We start from the raw sequence: 12,790 nt of genomic DNA on the forward strand, positions 1-12,790 counted from the left end.
TGATCTCCATCTTATTTTATTTTAATTCAAATAAATAAAAATTGTTGAGGGTCTACTATGTGCCAGACACTGTATATCATCTAATCAAATTTTCACATAAATTCTTTAGATGGTATAATTACCATTTCTTAGCTGAGAATGATGGTCTTCAGAAGTTAGCCCAGTGATGTCACATGACTGATGAATAGTAGATCTGGGATTCAGACTCTGGTCGGATTCCAAAGCCTGTGTTCTTTATGTCTACAGCAATGACTCCAGAGTCAGAAGCCAGCCAAGAGAAGGCAGGTTGTAATGAACTGGGTAGAGCTGACAGGGAGTCAGACGTGGACTTTGTGTAACCATATGGGGACAGGGTATCCTCTGGCACAAGGCTTTTAGGGAGTAGACTGTCTTTGGGGAAACACATTGGTAAACTGCCCTGGATGTGGGCCAAGAGATCCCAAGCTCAAGGTCTAGAAGATAAAGGCAAAACCAAATTTCTCTACAGAGGAAGTCAACTAGGATTTGGGACGTAAGCCAAGAATTTGACAGAAGAGGGGAGGAGTTAAAAGAAAAGAGGGGGCCAAGTACAAGGTGGGAGGTGGAAGCTACAGGGAAATGTGGCCAGGGAATGAGGTCCTGGTGATGAGGTACCTGAGAGGCTTTGAAGACTAGAAATGTGCAATATTTAGTCATAAGCAGATTGGTCACTGCACTGTTGACTCCAGCAGTTGTCTGAATTGTCCTGTAAAAGTACGTCACACACACTTGCACAGCCTTGTGTTTGAGACAGGCTCACGTGGAATGTCCCAACAGGAAAACAGAGCGCTGCTTAGTGTGGAGGAAGAGGCGACAGTAGAAAAGAGAGTAGGCATAGAAAAGAGAGGGCTCCATACATGGAGCGATTAAGCCTCAGCCAGAGGTGGCCGGGACAGTTATAAACAACCTCCTGCCCACATGTCAAAGATTAACGAAGAGTTTGAAAGAGTTGCTGAATGGCTTACCTCATAAGGCATGAGAATTCAAAACAGTTTCATTTAAATATGAAAGGGCAAGTTGACTTTAGCTGACATCTGGTTTATGAAAAGAAGATATTTCTAAAAGAGCTACTCAAGGATGAAATGGGTGACCTTGGGCAAGCAGTAAATTTGCCATCCTTGGTAACGTTTAAGCACAGATAATAACAAAACCCAGGCATGGCAGTGGCAGAGAGGGACTCAGGTGTTGGAAGGGACCAACTATACAACCTGTTGAATTCCCTCACAACCCTGAGAGTCCAGATTCTAAGTCTATAAATTTATAAGTCTACAAATTTGCAATTTGTAAGGCTCCTAAGTAAATTAAGTATCCAAGCAAACAGAACCATTAACATTGGAGAGATAAAGTTGCCTTACTATTGAGACACACTTCTGGGTCACTCAGGACTTTCTCCTATCCTCCCTGACACTCCATTATGAGTGGTGTGGTTTAGGCAGCCCAGGATTTGCTTTTGGAGTAGGTGAGCTAGTGTGCCTGTCTGAACAGGGATTCAGGCTTCAGTGTCAGCTGAAGAGGAATCTAACCTTGTTTGCCTTTTGAGATTTGTGTCTGAACCTGACCACCCTTTGTCCCAGCTCTTTAGTGATGTCCGAGGGCTGGAGGCCCCTCAAGGGAGTGAAAGCCCACCAGCGTCATGAGAGATGGAAGAGAAAGAGAAAGAAGCAGCAGTCTATGGAGAAAGTCAGGAACAACTAGCTCCCTTTTCTCCCTGGCCTGGCCAGAAAGAAAACAAACCAGATGCTGCTTCAATCCTAGACTGTTTGCAGGCACAAAGTATATACCAATGGCTAAAAAACAACTAAGAATATTATATTAAAAAAAAAAGCTTCCTGGATTTTCTCTCAAAATGCACCCAGAAACCCAGAATAGTATATTCCCGCAAGTTGGAGAAAAATACCTAAGTAAATATGATATCCTGCCAATGCTCAAATTTTGAATCAGCCAGGGATGAAGATAGCTTGGGTACATGAAATTCATAGATAAACCATAAACTTACAAAAAGCAGACTTTATTGGTTTGAATTTCAGCTTGTAAGGTATTTCACCACCCACTCAGGGTAGAACGACAGTGAGTAGTCAGAAGTCACGAAGGAGGAGGAGACGCAAATAACTTACATCAACCACAAACTAGATCATCAGCCCTGGAAAGTTGACTGTAGACCTCAGACAGTCTCTGATATTTGAATTAAGATTAAAAGTTCCCATATGAAGCCAGTCTAGGAAAGGCATTCTTGATGACTCTCTCAGACTCTCTCATGTGTTAGATTCCTCCACTGAGTGAGACTGAACACATCTCGGGGGTTCACACCCACTCAGATTAGGTTCAAGAGGCTAAGCAGTTCAGTATTTGCCCCAGAGCTTCCTTCCTTTGCGGTAACTAGAAGTCAGTTGACCACCTCACCTAGGAGTTCTGGAAGAATTCTGAGTCCCATGTAAGCTGCCTGTCAGCTTCAGAAATGGTTTTCTTCCAAGAAACTATTTTTGAGTTGTGAAAAATGTTAGCACGCATGACCTCCTGTTCTACCACGTTATGAGCATTTTGAAGCCATTTCTCCAATCCAAATGTCGTGCTAGGTTCTGCAGATACAAAGATGAAGACACCATCGATGCTTTGGAATAGCTTGGAGCTTAGTCAATACAGTGCTCATGCGAACAAGATGAAAACCCAGCAGGCTAACCACTAAAGGGCAGAGTGTACTGTGCATGCAGGGGCTCTGGAATTTGGGAAAGGCCTCCCAGCAGAAGAGGAGCCTCAGCTGTGCCTCTAAGGATGGTTGAATGCAAGTTAATCAGGTGAGAAACAGGGAATGGCATTTCAGGAGGCAGGAATGGTACCTTGCAAAGGTACAAAAGAGGGAGAGATTAGGACAGTGGCATAAGGAGAGCAAGTAGTACCAGGGTCAAAGCAGTACATTGTACCCTCTGGCTACCTAAGAGTTTTCCTGGAAAATGAACAAAGGCATGGCGAAGCTCAGGTGCTTTCCTGCATTTGACATTCAACAAACCTAGAGATACCAACTCAGAGCAAAAGGAAATGACACACCGTGACTGGTTTCTTTGTGATACCCCAAGACAAGCGCCAAGGGACTTAGAGATTATTGTCTCTGGAACAGTCAGGGCTGCTCATGTGTGTGTGACCTGCAGCCACACAGCGCTCTGTGCTCAGAAGCCTTTGGACTTGGGCGAATCTCTGCAAGTGCTGTCTTGAAATTCTTTAATACATCTTGATCAGAGGGCCCTTCATTTTCATCTTTCACTGGGTCCCCCAAATAATGTAGCTGATCCTGAGAATAGGTCATTTTCAAAGAATTTAAAATAGTTCAGTACTGTCATATACAAAGTGGAAGGAGGGCAAGGTGGCTGAGGAGGTTGAGAAGGTAGGCAGTGGCATATATGGAAAAGCCTGGAAGCCTTGCCTTTAAAATTTGCCTGTGGGAGAAGGATAGTCATTGAAGACTTTGAACAAGAAAGTAATGCGAAGAGATTTGACTTTTAGATCACTCTAGTGTAATGTAGGTGATGGAGTGGAAATGTAACAGTTTTTCCCATATGAAATTAACACCTTTTGTTGTTCAGATTTCATTTATCAGGTCTGAATTTTTGATCCATGTCAAAATGCAAAGGTCCCTGAGAGGAATAACTGCTGCTATGGTTAATGTACATCTTAGGGTCAATTAAGATAGCAAGACCTGTGAGTACTTTTGAGAACTGGAGGTCGGAAAGAGAGAATGGAAACCAGGAGGCAGAGGGTTCTGTATGGAGGAGGGGACCTTAGAGAGGCTGAGCCTTTAGAGGGAAGCTTATAGGCTTTTTCTTTGTTTTCATTTTTCACAAGACCAGCCTGACCCACACGTAAGATTTTTTTTTCCCTAAAATTGCTTTTAGCACTCCCTACCTAGAGTCATTTAGTGCAGCGGTTCTCAAAGTGTGGTTCCCAGGAAAGCAGCATCAACATCATGTGTTAGAAATGCATTCTCTGCCCCATTTTAGGTACACTGACTCAGAAACTCTGGGGGCAGAGACCCCGCAATCTGCTGCTACCAGCCTTCCAGGTGATCCTCATGCAGCTAAGACCTGTTGCATCATCGTGAGTTATCTATGTCCTTGGAACTCACACATGACCAGTGGAAGTGCCTATCTGGTATTAGAATGGAGAATCAAAAGTAATTTTCATACCAAGAAAAAGTTTGGCTTTGTTCTAAACATGCTTTTCATGGAAGTATATTCAGTGGGTGATCTAAGGTTATGTATGATTACAGTGTCTTCATAGGTGATAATTCCATAGTTCCAGAATGGCTATAAAAGGTCATGTATTATTGCACAGACTCAGAATCATAGCTGCTGGAGCTAACTATGGCATTTAGCAAAACAAGATAAAGATGATTCTTTTTTGTGTATGCAAGCACAGTTGTTATATGGGAAGCATGTTTCACTTGTACCGTCATCTTCCAAAGGAAAATCTTTGCTGATAGTGCTGGAATTTTCATTTCTCTGCGCCTTACATTATACCAGTAGTGTCACGGCTATGTTAATACATATCCAAAAGTTGCTTTCGTTTACATAGTCTATAAAATTTCTGAAATGCAGTCTAAGTTGCTGTTAAAACCAGCATTTCTCAGATTCTTTCCATTGTCCTCCATGAGTAATCCAATATACATGGAAGGATAAAAGAGTAAACACTTTTGTGATAGTCCAAATTTTTCCAATGGAATTTTAAACAATTTGACAGTTCAGTCTTGTTAAAAAGTGATATGAAATAAATGCTTCTTAGCAAACAATTGTCCAGTAAATATTATAATTCTGTCTCATATTCTCACAGTGGATTGCTTTCTGAGTCTTTCAGTGGAATTCTTTCAAATTAGAGCTCAATGATCTTCTTTATATTTTATCCAAGGTTTGAAATACATGAACCTGTCTCTACTTACTTGAACAATGGCCTCTATTATGGTGTCTTTTTCTTTAAATCCAAATATTATACTCAGCATTTTAGGAATTCCCTATTCCAAATACAGGCAATTAAATTGTCTATAAGTTATTCAGAGCCCTAGAAAACGAAATGAAATAGGAGTTTGTACTTTGAAACGAGTTCAAAAATGTGTACCATTTGTCAATGCTAGACTCTGTCAAATAGTCCTCATTATCTTCTGGTTCTGCTGTTAACAGACGAAATAATCTGACACAGACTTCTCTAACAAAAATATTTCCTTCTAGGAGAAGTCTGGCCTTTCTCAGCAATCAGGATTCAAATTCTTGACCTTGAAGATGGGAGAGAGAACAGAATGCTTCTTGGTGCCACTCTAAGCTGGATGAAATTTGAAAACATCCCCCAGGATGAATAGGGGAACATGCATTGAAATTTGCATTGCTTTTAGCAAAATCTAGGACTAATTTGGAGCGGATAGCGTGGTACTCCAGAATAAGAGAAAACCAAGTGTGGAACTTTGGAACCCCTGGAGATGTTGCCTGGGGACAGGGCTCAGATGCAAGGTTCACATCACTGGCCAAAGAAGGCAAGATGATTCTGAGTTGAGACCAGAACAAAAGTGGTCATCATCCTTTCCTGTTCAGTGACTATTTACCCCAACCTCCTTTGCATTTGCCCTTTTAATTTAGGATCCTGAAAGTGTGATTCTGTTCCCACCCTCTCGTAAACTTCAGTAAAACAAGGAAGTAAACAAGTGTTTATTGAACCAACTTGAAGGAATGAAAGAATGGTGGTCTCCTTAATCATTTCAGGATACTTGAATATTAACCCAAATGATTTTCTAATTAGTGGACTTTGAGACAGTGTGAAGAAAGTGTCTGGGAGCAAGAGCCTCTTTCTAAGAGCAAAGGGGCTGGGGTTACAAACTCATTTCTTTTCTCCCCAGCTGCCTCGTCCACCTCTTTCCACATATTATCCTTCTTGGCAGGGAGCAGGGGGGATAGGGTATCCGTCAACGCCACCATTTTCCTCTTCCATCAGATCACCATTTCCTCTTCCTTGTCTGGTGCCTGAAACCCTCACTGTCTGTCTCCATCCATCAGTGAAAGAGTGGGATGGCAGAAAGTGGGAATTCCCTACTGAACACTTCTACTTAGATATCCTAGAGGGACTATAAATACCATCTGAAAAATAAACTCCCTACATCCATACCTGCTCCTTATGTTGAAGAGCCTCTGTTATTATGGTATCATCACCCAGTTGGCCAAGTGAAGAGTTTGGAGATACTGGGTTCCTTGGATGGTAGTTAAACTACCATGGGGACATGCAAGGGGTGGGGGGGGGGTTGTATGTAGCGTGAAGAGTGAGAAGAAAAGGTATTTTGGAAAACAGAGATTAGGTTTCAGCCTGGAACATGTGGAGAAAGGCAGGAGCTAGGGTCTGAAGGGCAGGCATGGGGCGCCAGAGCCCAAAGTAAGGCTTGGAAAACCTCAGCTAGAGCGGTGGCTAGAAGGTGGGTAAAGTGAAGAGAAGAGGGGCAACTACAAGTGTCTTCCCTGGATGGGGGGCACTCCTCTAACCCTCCAGACTTGAGAGGCATTCTCACTTCCTTTCCTGCTCAGCTTCCAGTGACAATGTTTCCATGCTGAAACACCCTAATGCATGTGATTGTTTCAGAGACAAGTTCTGGAAAGGACATGGTCCCATCTCCTATTGAACCCAGTCCAACAAACAAACCGAAAGTAATCAGAACTAATTCATATCTTTGCTCAGTCTCTCAGGAAACAGGGAAAGGTGGAGCTGAGATAGACAAAGTATGTTTTCATGCCCAAGAAAAGTAGCAAATTGTTGCACAAATCCATTCATCCCTCATTCACCACTTTTCATACTCCTCACTTCCTAATATCTTCTGAAAATCCCCACACTCTCAACTCCCAACTTCAGTACCCACTCACTTTCTAATGTAAACCTTCCAGCTTCTCCAGGTTGCCCCCAGCTATTTACTTACACCAAAATTCATAATAAGGTCCAGGTGAATGTGTGAGTCTGCATCAGTGGGAGGGATCCTCCCTGAGTCAGGGAAATGGGCTGATTCACTCACATTGTTTCTGCCTGCAATGTTCTTCCTTCAGCTATCTGTATGGCTTTTTTATAAGAAGAAGAAGGAGAAGAAGGAGGAGGAGGAGGTGGAGGAGAAGGCAAACTTAAAAAGGTGAGCCGTATGTCCTTTCAATGTGCCACGGATACATTGTTTAATAGGCTTACACAAGAATGTGCCTTATTTTACTCAGTTTACTATGGATTAAAAATCCTAGATGTAGTGAAGTTACTTGTTATAGATTTTTTTTCCAGGAGAGACCCAATTTCTGTCTGTTAGAAAGATAACCTCAAAGAATATAGTTTATATAGAATATAGTAGGACGTTAACCAGTTTAGTCTCCAATGTAACATCCTTTCTTAGTTGAGCACTCCGTTGTTAAACTCCCTGTAAATGACAGATTTTTCAATGCCCTTTTGAACCAATCTTAACATTTTATTGATCCTTTACTAACTACTGAGTAGAATAAATCTTTGACATATGTTCAGCTTCTATTTATGCAAGAGTCGCTTTTTGACTGTTTGAAAATTATACTTTAACAACTCTTACTGAACCCTAGTGTCCTTCAGATACCTGCTCAAATGCCACCTTCTTGTGGAGGCTTTCTTTGACCATGCTATAGAAAACAAGACCCTGTGGACATGCTCAGTGTTTCCTAGCTCTTTTCCTTTGTTTTATTTGCCTCACAGCATTTATGTCTACCTGATACTTCATTTTGATTTTTTTTTGTCTCTAGCCACCAGAACGGAAGCTCTGTGACCTTAGACACTTTGTACCCCACTGCCTGAAGTGATAGCTGGCATGTAATGAACACTCAATGAACATGGAATGAATGAATGAATGAACATTCTAGTATCATGCATCCCTGCTCCTCAGAGGCTAATTACATTGTATACAACCACACTTGTCAACCCTACACTTGGAATGATGGTGCATATTAAAAGGTATGGTCCTGAAGTTGTATTTTTTTCTGTCACCATTGAGTGACTTCTTCTGGGCCCTTTAGAGAGACAGATACCTTTGCAAGTTCGGTTTTCCATCTGTTAATGGGACCATAACACACCTGAGAAACCATCTATACCCTTGCATGTGGCACTTGAACTTTTCAATGTGGAGACCCATATAAAGGCCAATGTAAGTGACATTATCATTGCTGTCTCATTGCTTCGACTATTAATAGTGATTGTCAACGATGACAACTTTCAGGCAATATGAAGCCTTCCAGAGTGTTTTTTTTTTCTTCCCGAGTCTTCAAGACTAATACTCAACCTGAAAACATCTTCCTCTTACCAAGACAGCACTTCCTAGGAAAACGTATTTTTCAGGTAATTTTACTTCAGTACAAGTGGGCTTCTCTCCTTGTACAGCATGTGAGTAAGAGAAGAAACTCACTTATGAAGTACTTTACTACCTTGTCTAAATAAGGGAAAAGAAAATGTACCAGGAAGCCTCAGAGCCAAATTCAGCTCAAATGCAGGCATCCTCCTCAGCTACACCTCTCAGGAAAGCACCTCCTTTAAATACATATTTGTACCACTTCAACATCAGAAAAACTTGGTATTTTCCAAAACAGTTTTTTTCCCCTGCCCAATAGCTAGAAATTTCTTAGGAGTGAGTGTCTTCCCTAAAACAACAAACCATCTTCTTTTAGCTCTGTGCCCTCAGAGAAAATAAGACAGCCTCAGAGATTTGAGTTTCCGTAACCTCAGCACTTGTAGACAGTAAGCAGACTAGCAGGGGACTTCACCAACAGTTATGATCTGGTGGTACAGCGGGAAATCTGTTTTTGGAAGCTAAAATCAATGGGCACTCCTTGAGCTGGGAAGATTCTGAGGTTTAGCAGCTTAGATAGCAGAGATGGTAACATGCTGACAAAGATGGCTGAAGCCATATGTCAGGGAGCAGTCCTATTGTAACTACATTAGGAACACTCCAATGATTGTAAGCATAGAATATCTCTGTCCAAATTCAACAGAAATTGTAAGAAACCTCAGATTACTTCTCGGAGGAGCAGGGAGCATCGTCTGTGCTAAAATCAGAAAGTGGAGTGGCCTGGAGGCCTTCCTAGAGAAAGGTTGGAAGTTACCAGGGCGTTCGATTCAGTCCACCTTGGCAGGAAGAACCTAAGAATGCTTTTCGGCTCTTCCTCTGGATACTCCCTCTTTAAATTCCTTAGTGACTGTCTCCACTTTCCCAGATCAGGTCAAATATCTTAGCAAGTGGAAAATACCCTCTTATTATAAAACAAAAATATGGAGGACTTCTGCCCCATGCCTCCAAAAGATTGGTTAATGGGTGGTTACATGTTTACTGTCTTAGTGTAAGGCTAAGTGTGCACTTTGCAGGCTGATGAATTGGAAACTTCTCTTCAGTAGGTGACAGCAGGCCTGCTTGAAAATTATTTCTCCTGTCAAAATAGTACTGATAGTAATAGCTACTATGCATGGAGAGAGCATAGTGGTAAAGAGCATGGGCCATGGAGTCAGATGGATTCCTGACTCTGCTGCTTACTATTTGTCCATTTCCTAAGCAAGTTACTTAACCTCTGTATGTTTTAGTTCGCTTGACTATAAAATGGAGATACACAAGGAAACCAACAACGGCAAACGATTTCAAATGTTTGCTAGGTACTAAACATTATTCTGGTATTTTGCCTTCATTAACTAATTTAATGTGTTCCATGACCCCATGAGGTGCGTGCCTTTGTTATGTGACTCCTGAGTTTCCTGCACTCTCCTGCCTTGAGTTCCAGAGACCCTGGACACCTGTGAAGGAGGATGACGTGCTTCACGGGCATTATCTCATGTAATCCTCACAGCACTTTTATGAGGAGGGCACTCTTATTTGACCCACTTCTGCTTGAGAAAACTGAGGTGCAGAGGTTAAGTAACTTACCCAAAGACAGTAAGTAGCAGTGCTTCGAAAAATAGGCAGACCATGCTGTTAATTATTAGGCATCATAATATTTGTTCCCCCAGAGCTCCCCCTGTTTGTTAAAGGGGAATGAAACCAACTCAAATCACATGTTTGTGAATGGGAAACATTTAAAAAGGATGGCTGAAGAGCTGCCTCCAGTGCTTGCATCAAAATAAACAGAACTGATAGACACAATCAAAATCTCTGGCTTTAATTTTGTTGTTGTTGGTTTTTTTTCCCCTTTGGTACAGGATTTTATGATGAAGTTTCCATGAGAAAAGGGATCCTGTGGTCATGTAAAATAATCAACAAAAAGAATGTAGGAAAGGGTACTGGTAAGCCATATGAGGAAATCACTAACAAGATGTTTGTCTCCATACTGACATGAAATTACCCAAATGTATGATTTCACAATCTACAAGATGGCAATAAACTGCCCCTAGAGGGCGCCAAAGTGATCTCTCTCTCTCTCTGTCTCTCTCTCTCTCTGTCTCTGTCTCTGTCTCTGTCTCTCTCTCTTTTTTGCAAATCTGTGTCTGTAGATCTGATCTGGACCTCCTGCATCTCTGAGGGTTTCTGGATGGTCCTTAAAAAGCCCCTCAGGGCCTTCCTCTGGTTTGGGGTGTGGGCCACGGTCACCCAGAAAGCTAAATGCAGCCTCTGGGTGATAAAAGCTCTGCGGTAAACTGACTTCCAGCTAACCGCAGGGCAGGCGAGAGCGTCTAATGCAACCACAAAGTGGTTTGCTGGCACAGAACTTTCCCAACCTTTGGAACAAGATACCAGCGGATGTTGTTTAGTCTCCATCTTGGAAATCTTTCTCTCGGCGAGAGGAAAATTCTGATATCCATCAGTCTGAAATCAGCTGGGCACAGCCTTAGGTGGAGGCAGGGGGGCAAGCATGTTGTTTGTGGGATCTCACAACCTCAAAACCTATGGTTGTAAAGGAACTGCTTACCCAATTAATTATGAAACAGGCAAGGATACAGACACTGGCGGGGATCAACGAACTGCATGTAGACTAGCAGAGCTCCTTGAACTATGACATTTTTTTTTCTAAAAATGTTAAGAGAAATTAAATTTTAATGCAGAATTAGGGGTGCTTGGTGAACTTCTGGAGTCTTCAGTATGCATGCAATACCTAGCATCTTGCTGTCAGCTCGACATGGACTCCTAACAGATGTCCTTTGTCAAGGTCGCTGTGTTGAGCTTGAACAGAACCACTGACCTCATGCAATCAGGCTGCTGCATTGGGATCCCTGTTCTGAAGAAACTGAGATTGACAGTGTTGAGACCTTGAGTTTTTTTCTTTACAGTATCGCCACTGCTTATTCTTCAGCCCTGCCTTTGAGCTAGAAATTGATGTACTTGGCTGATGAGACTAAATTACATGAAAGAATGGCTTTCATCATATTGCTCAATTTAGGGATTTCTTTCATTTCAAAGGCAAGGTTAATTACCTCTAGAAAATGTTAAGCAATTATCCACTAATAATAGCAGGGAAGATGCTCCTGGAGCAACCAATTCAAGGTGGAGGGAGGATTTGTGAGGAAGGCAAGAGACTTAGATTTGAATTAGCGCTGAGAAATGAAAACTATGTTAAGCTTTTAAAGACTTTAATGGGGAGAGACAAGACTGTTGCTTTAGCCCTTCAGCAGCCTTGGCTGTCAGTTTATCCTATTTTTTTTTTTCCAGGACTTGGAGGAAAGACCTAGTTGATGCATATTCCCTGTGATTTTTTCCTGTAACCGCTCATAACCGAGGGTGGAGGGGGCTCAGGTCTCTGGCAATCAGTGGGATATAACAAAGGTGTGGGCTCTGCATTAAAGGTGAAGAAGAATCTAGTCTGAGACTTTTCAGTTGCATCCAGGGATTTCCTATATTGCTGTATATTAGAGTACTCACAGTTCGGAGACTTGCTCTTGGAGTTCAGTGATGAGTGATGTCTTCCAAAAGCCTGGGCCCTTCCACGTGCACCACACACACACACACACACACACACACACACACACACACACAGAGTGCTATTTTATCTCTCCCTCTCATGCTCAACTTCAAGTCATTGTACAATGATAAAGCTTCCAAGTAAAATTATCTGCCATTTGCTCAGCTCAAGATCCTATGGCAGGTGGACATAGAAAGCTGAACAATCAACACTCTGTTCTTTCTTTGATTCCTTTAGTTCGAGAAGGAAGCCTGCGGTTCTTTGTGTACAGAAGCTTGTTACCACATGCTGGACTTTCTCCCTGTTGTGGACATAGTTCTCACGCAGCCCCAGGATTCCTTAGCATCTGGGAGGAAAGCTGGTCAGTAGATACCAGAAGATGCTTGGAGGAGTGGGCCCAACCTGGTGCTGAAGTGGGGGCAGTTGAGATACTTCTGTATCCCAATAAGGCTTCAATGCAGGGGATACCAATTCTAAAAGCAGTGCTAGCAGGCAGCTGCCTGCTGTTCAAATAAAATCCTGTTGCCACATGAATGCATTTCAGTTCCTTTCTCTCCAGACAGAGCAATTCCCAGATCTCATGGGCTAACCATAAGATGATCTTAGAACCCCCAAATTATAGCCCTTTAACATTTCAGTATTAATCTCCTATGTGCTTAGGCCTAAATACGATAAAGTTTACAGGAATTGATCTTTAAATTGAAGCTCAGAGTTTCAAGGATTCTGCAAGGGAGGAAATTATTTAGTTGCTGGGAGAGAATTATTTATTTGCAATTATGAGCATTGAGAAATCAGGATTCTCATTTCTGACAGGTAGCAACCACCATCAGTATGTGGTGCCTATTTTGGACAGTTTAGGACCTGATGTTAAAGCCTACCTTTAAATATTG

At 42.1% G+C, this 12,790-nt stretch overlaps 1 protein-coding gene across 10 annotated transcripts in view; it reads left to right on the plus strand.

The window, feature by feature from the left end:
- The window catches only part of CCDC91 (coiled-coil domain containing 91), a 389,726-nt gene extending 377,292 nt beyond the window's left edge, over positions 1–12,434 (plus strand). For 2 of the 10 annotated variants that reach the window (XR_006600606.1, XR_006600610.1), the window contains 3 exons: positions 2,592–2,810; positions 4,008–4,104; positions 5,229–6,152. The gene's annotated coding sequence lies outside the window, so the exon portion shown is untranslated. Of the gene's footprint in view, positions 1–2,591; positions 2,811–4,007; positions 4,181–5,228; positions 6,153–7,073; positions 7,154–7,775; positions 7,984–10,206 lie in introns of those variants that run through there. The other 8 variants (XR_006600613.1, XR_006600615.1, XR_006600614.1 and 5 more) reach the window with 7 other exon arrangements.
- The last annotated feature ends 356 nt before the right edge of the window (positions 12,435–12,790 follow it).

This window comes from Felis catus, chromosome B4 (genome assembly GCF_018350175.1).
Source record: "Felis catus isolate Fca126 chromosome B4, F.catus_Fca126_mat1.0, whole genome shotgun sequence".
Lineage (NCBI taxonomy): Eukaryota > Metazoa > Chordata > Mammalia > Carnivora > Felidae > Felis > Felis catus.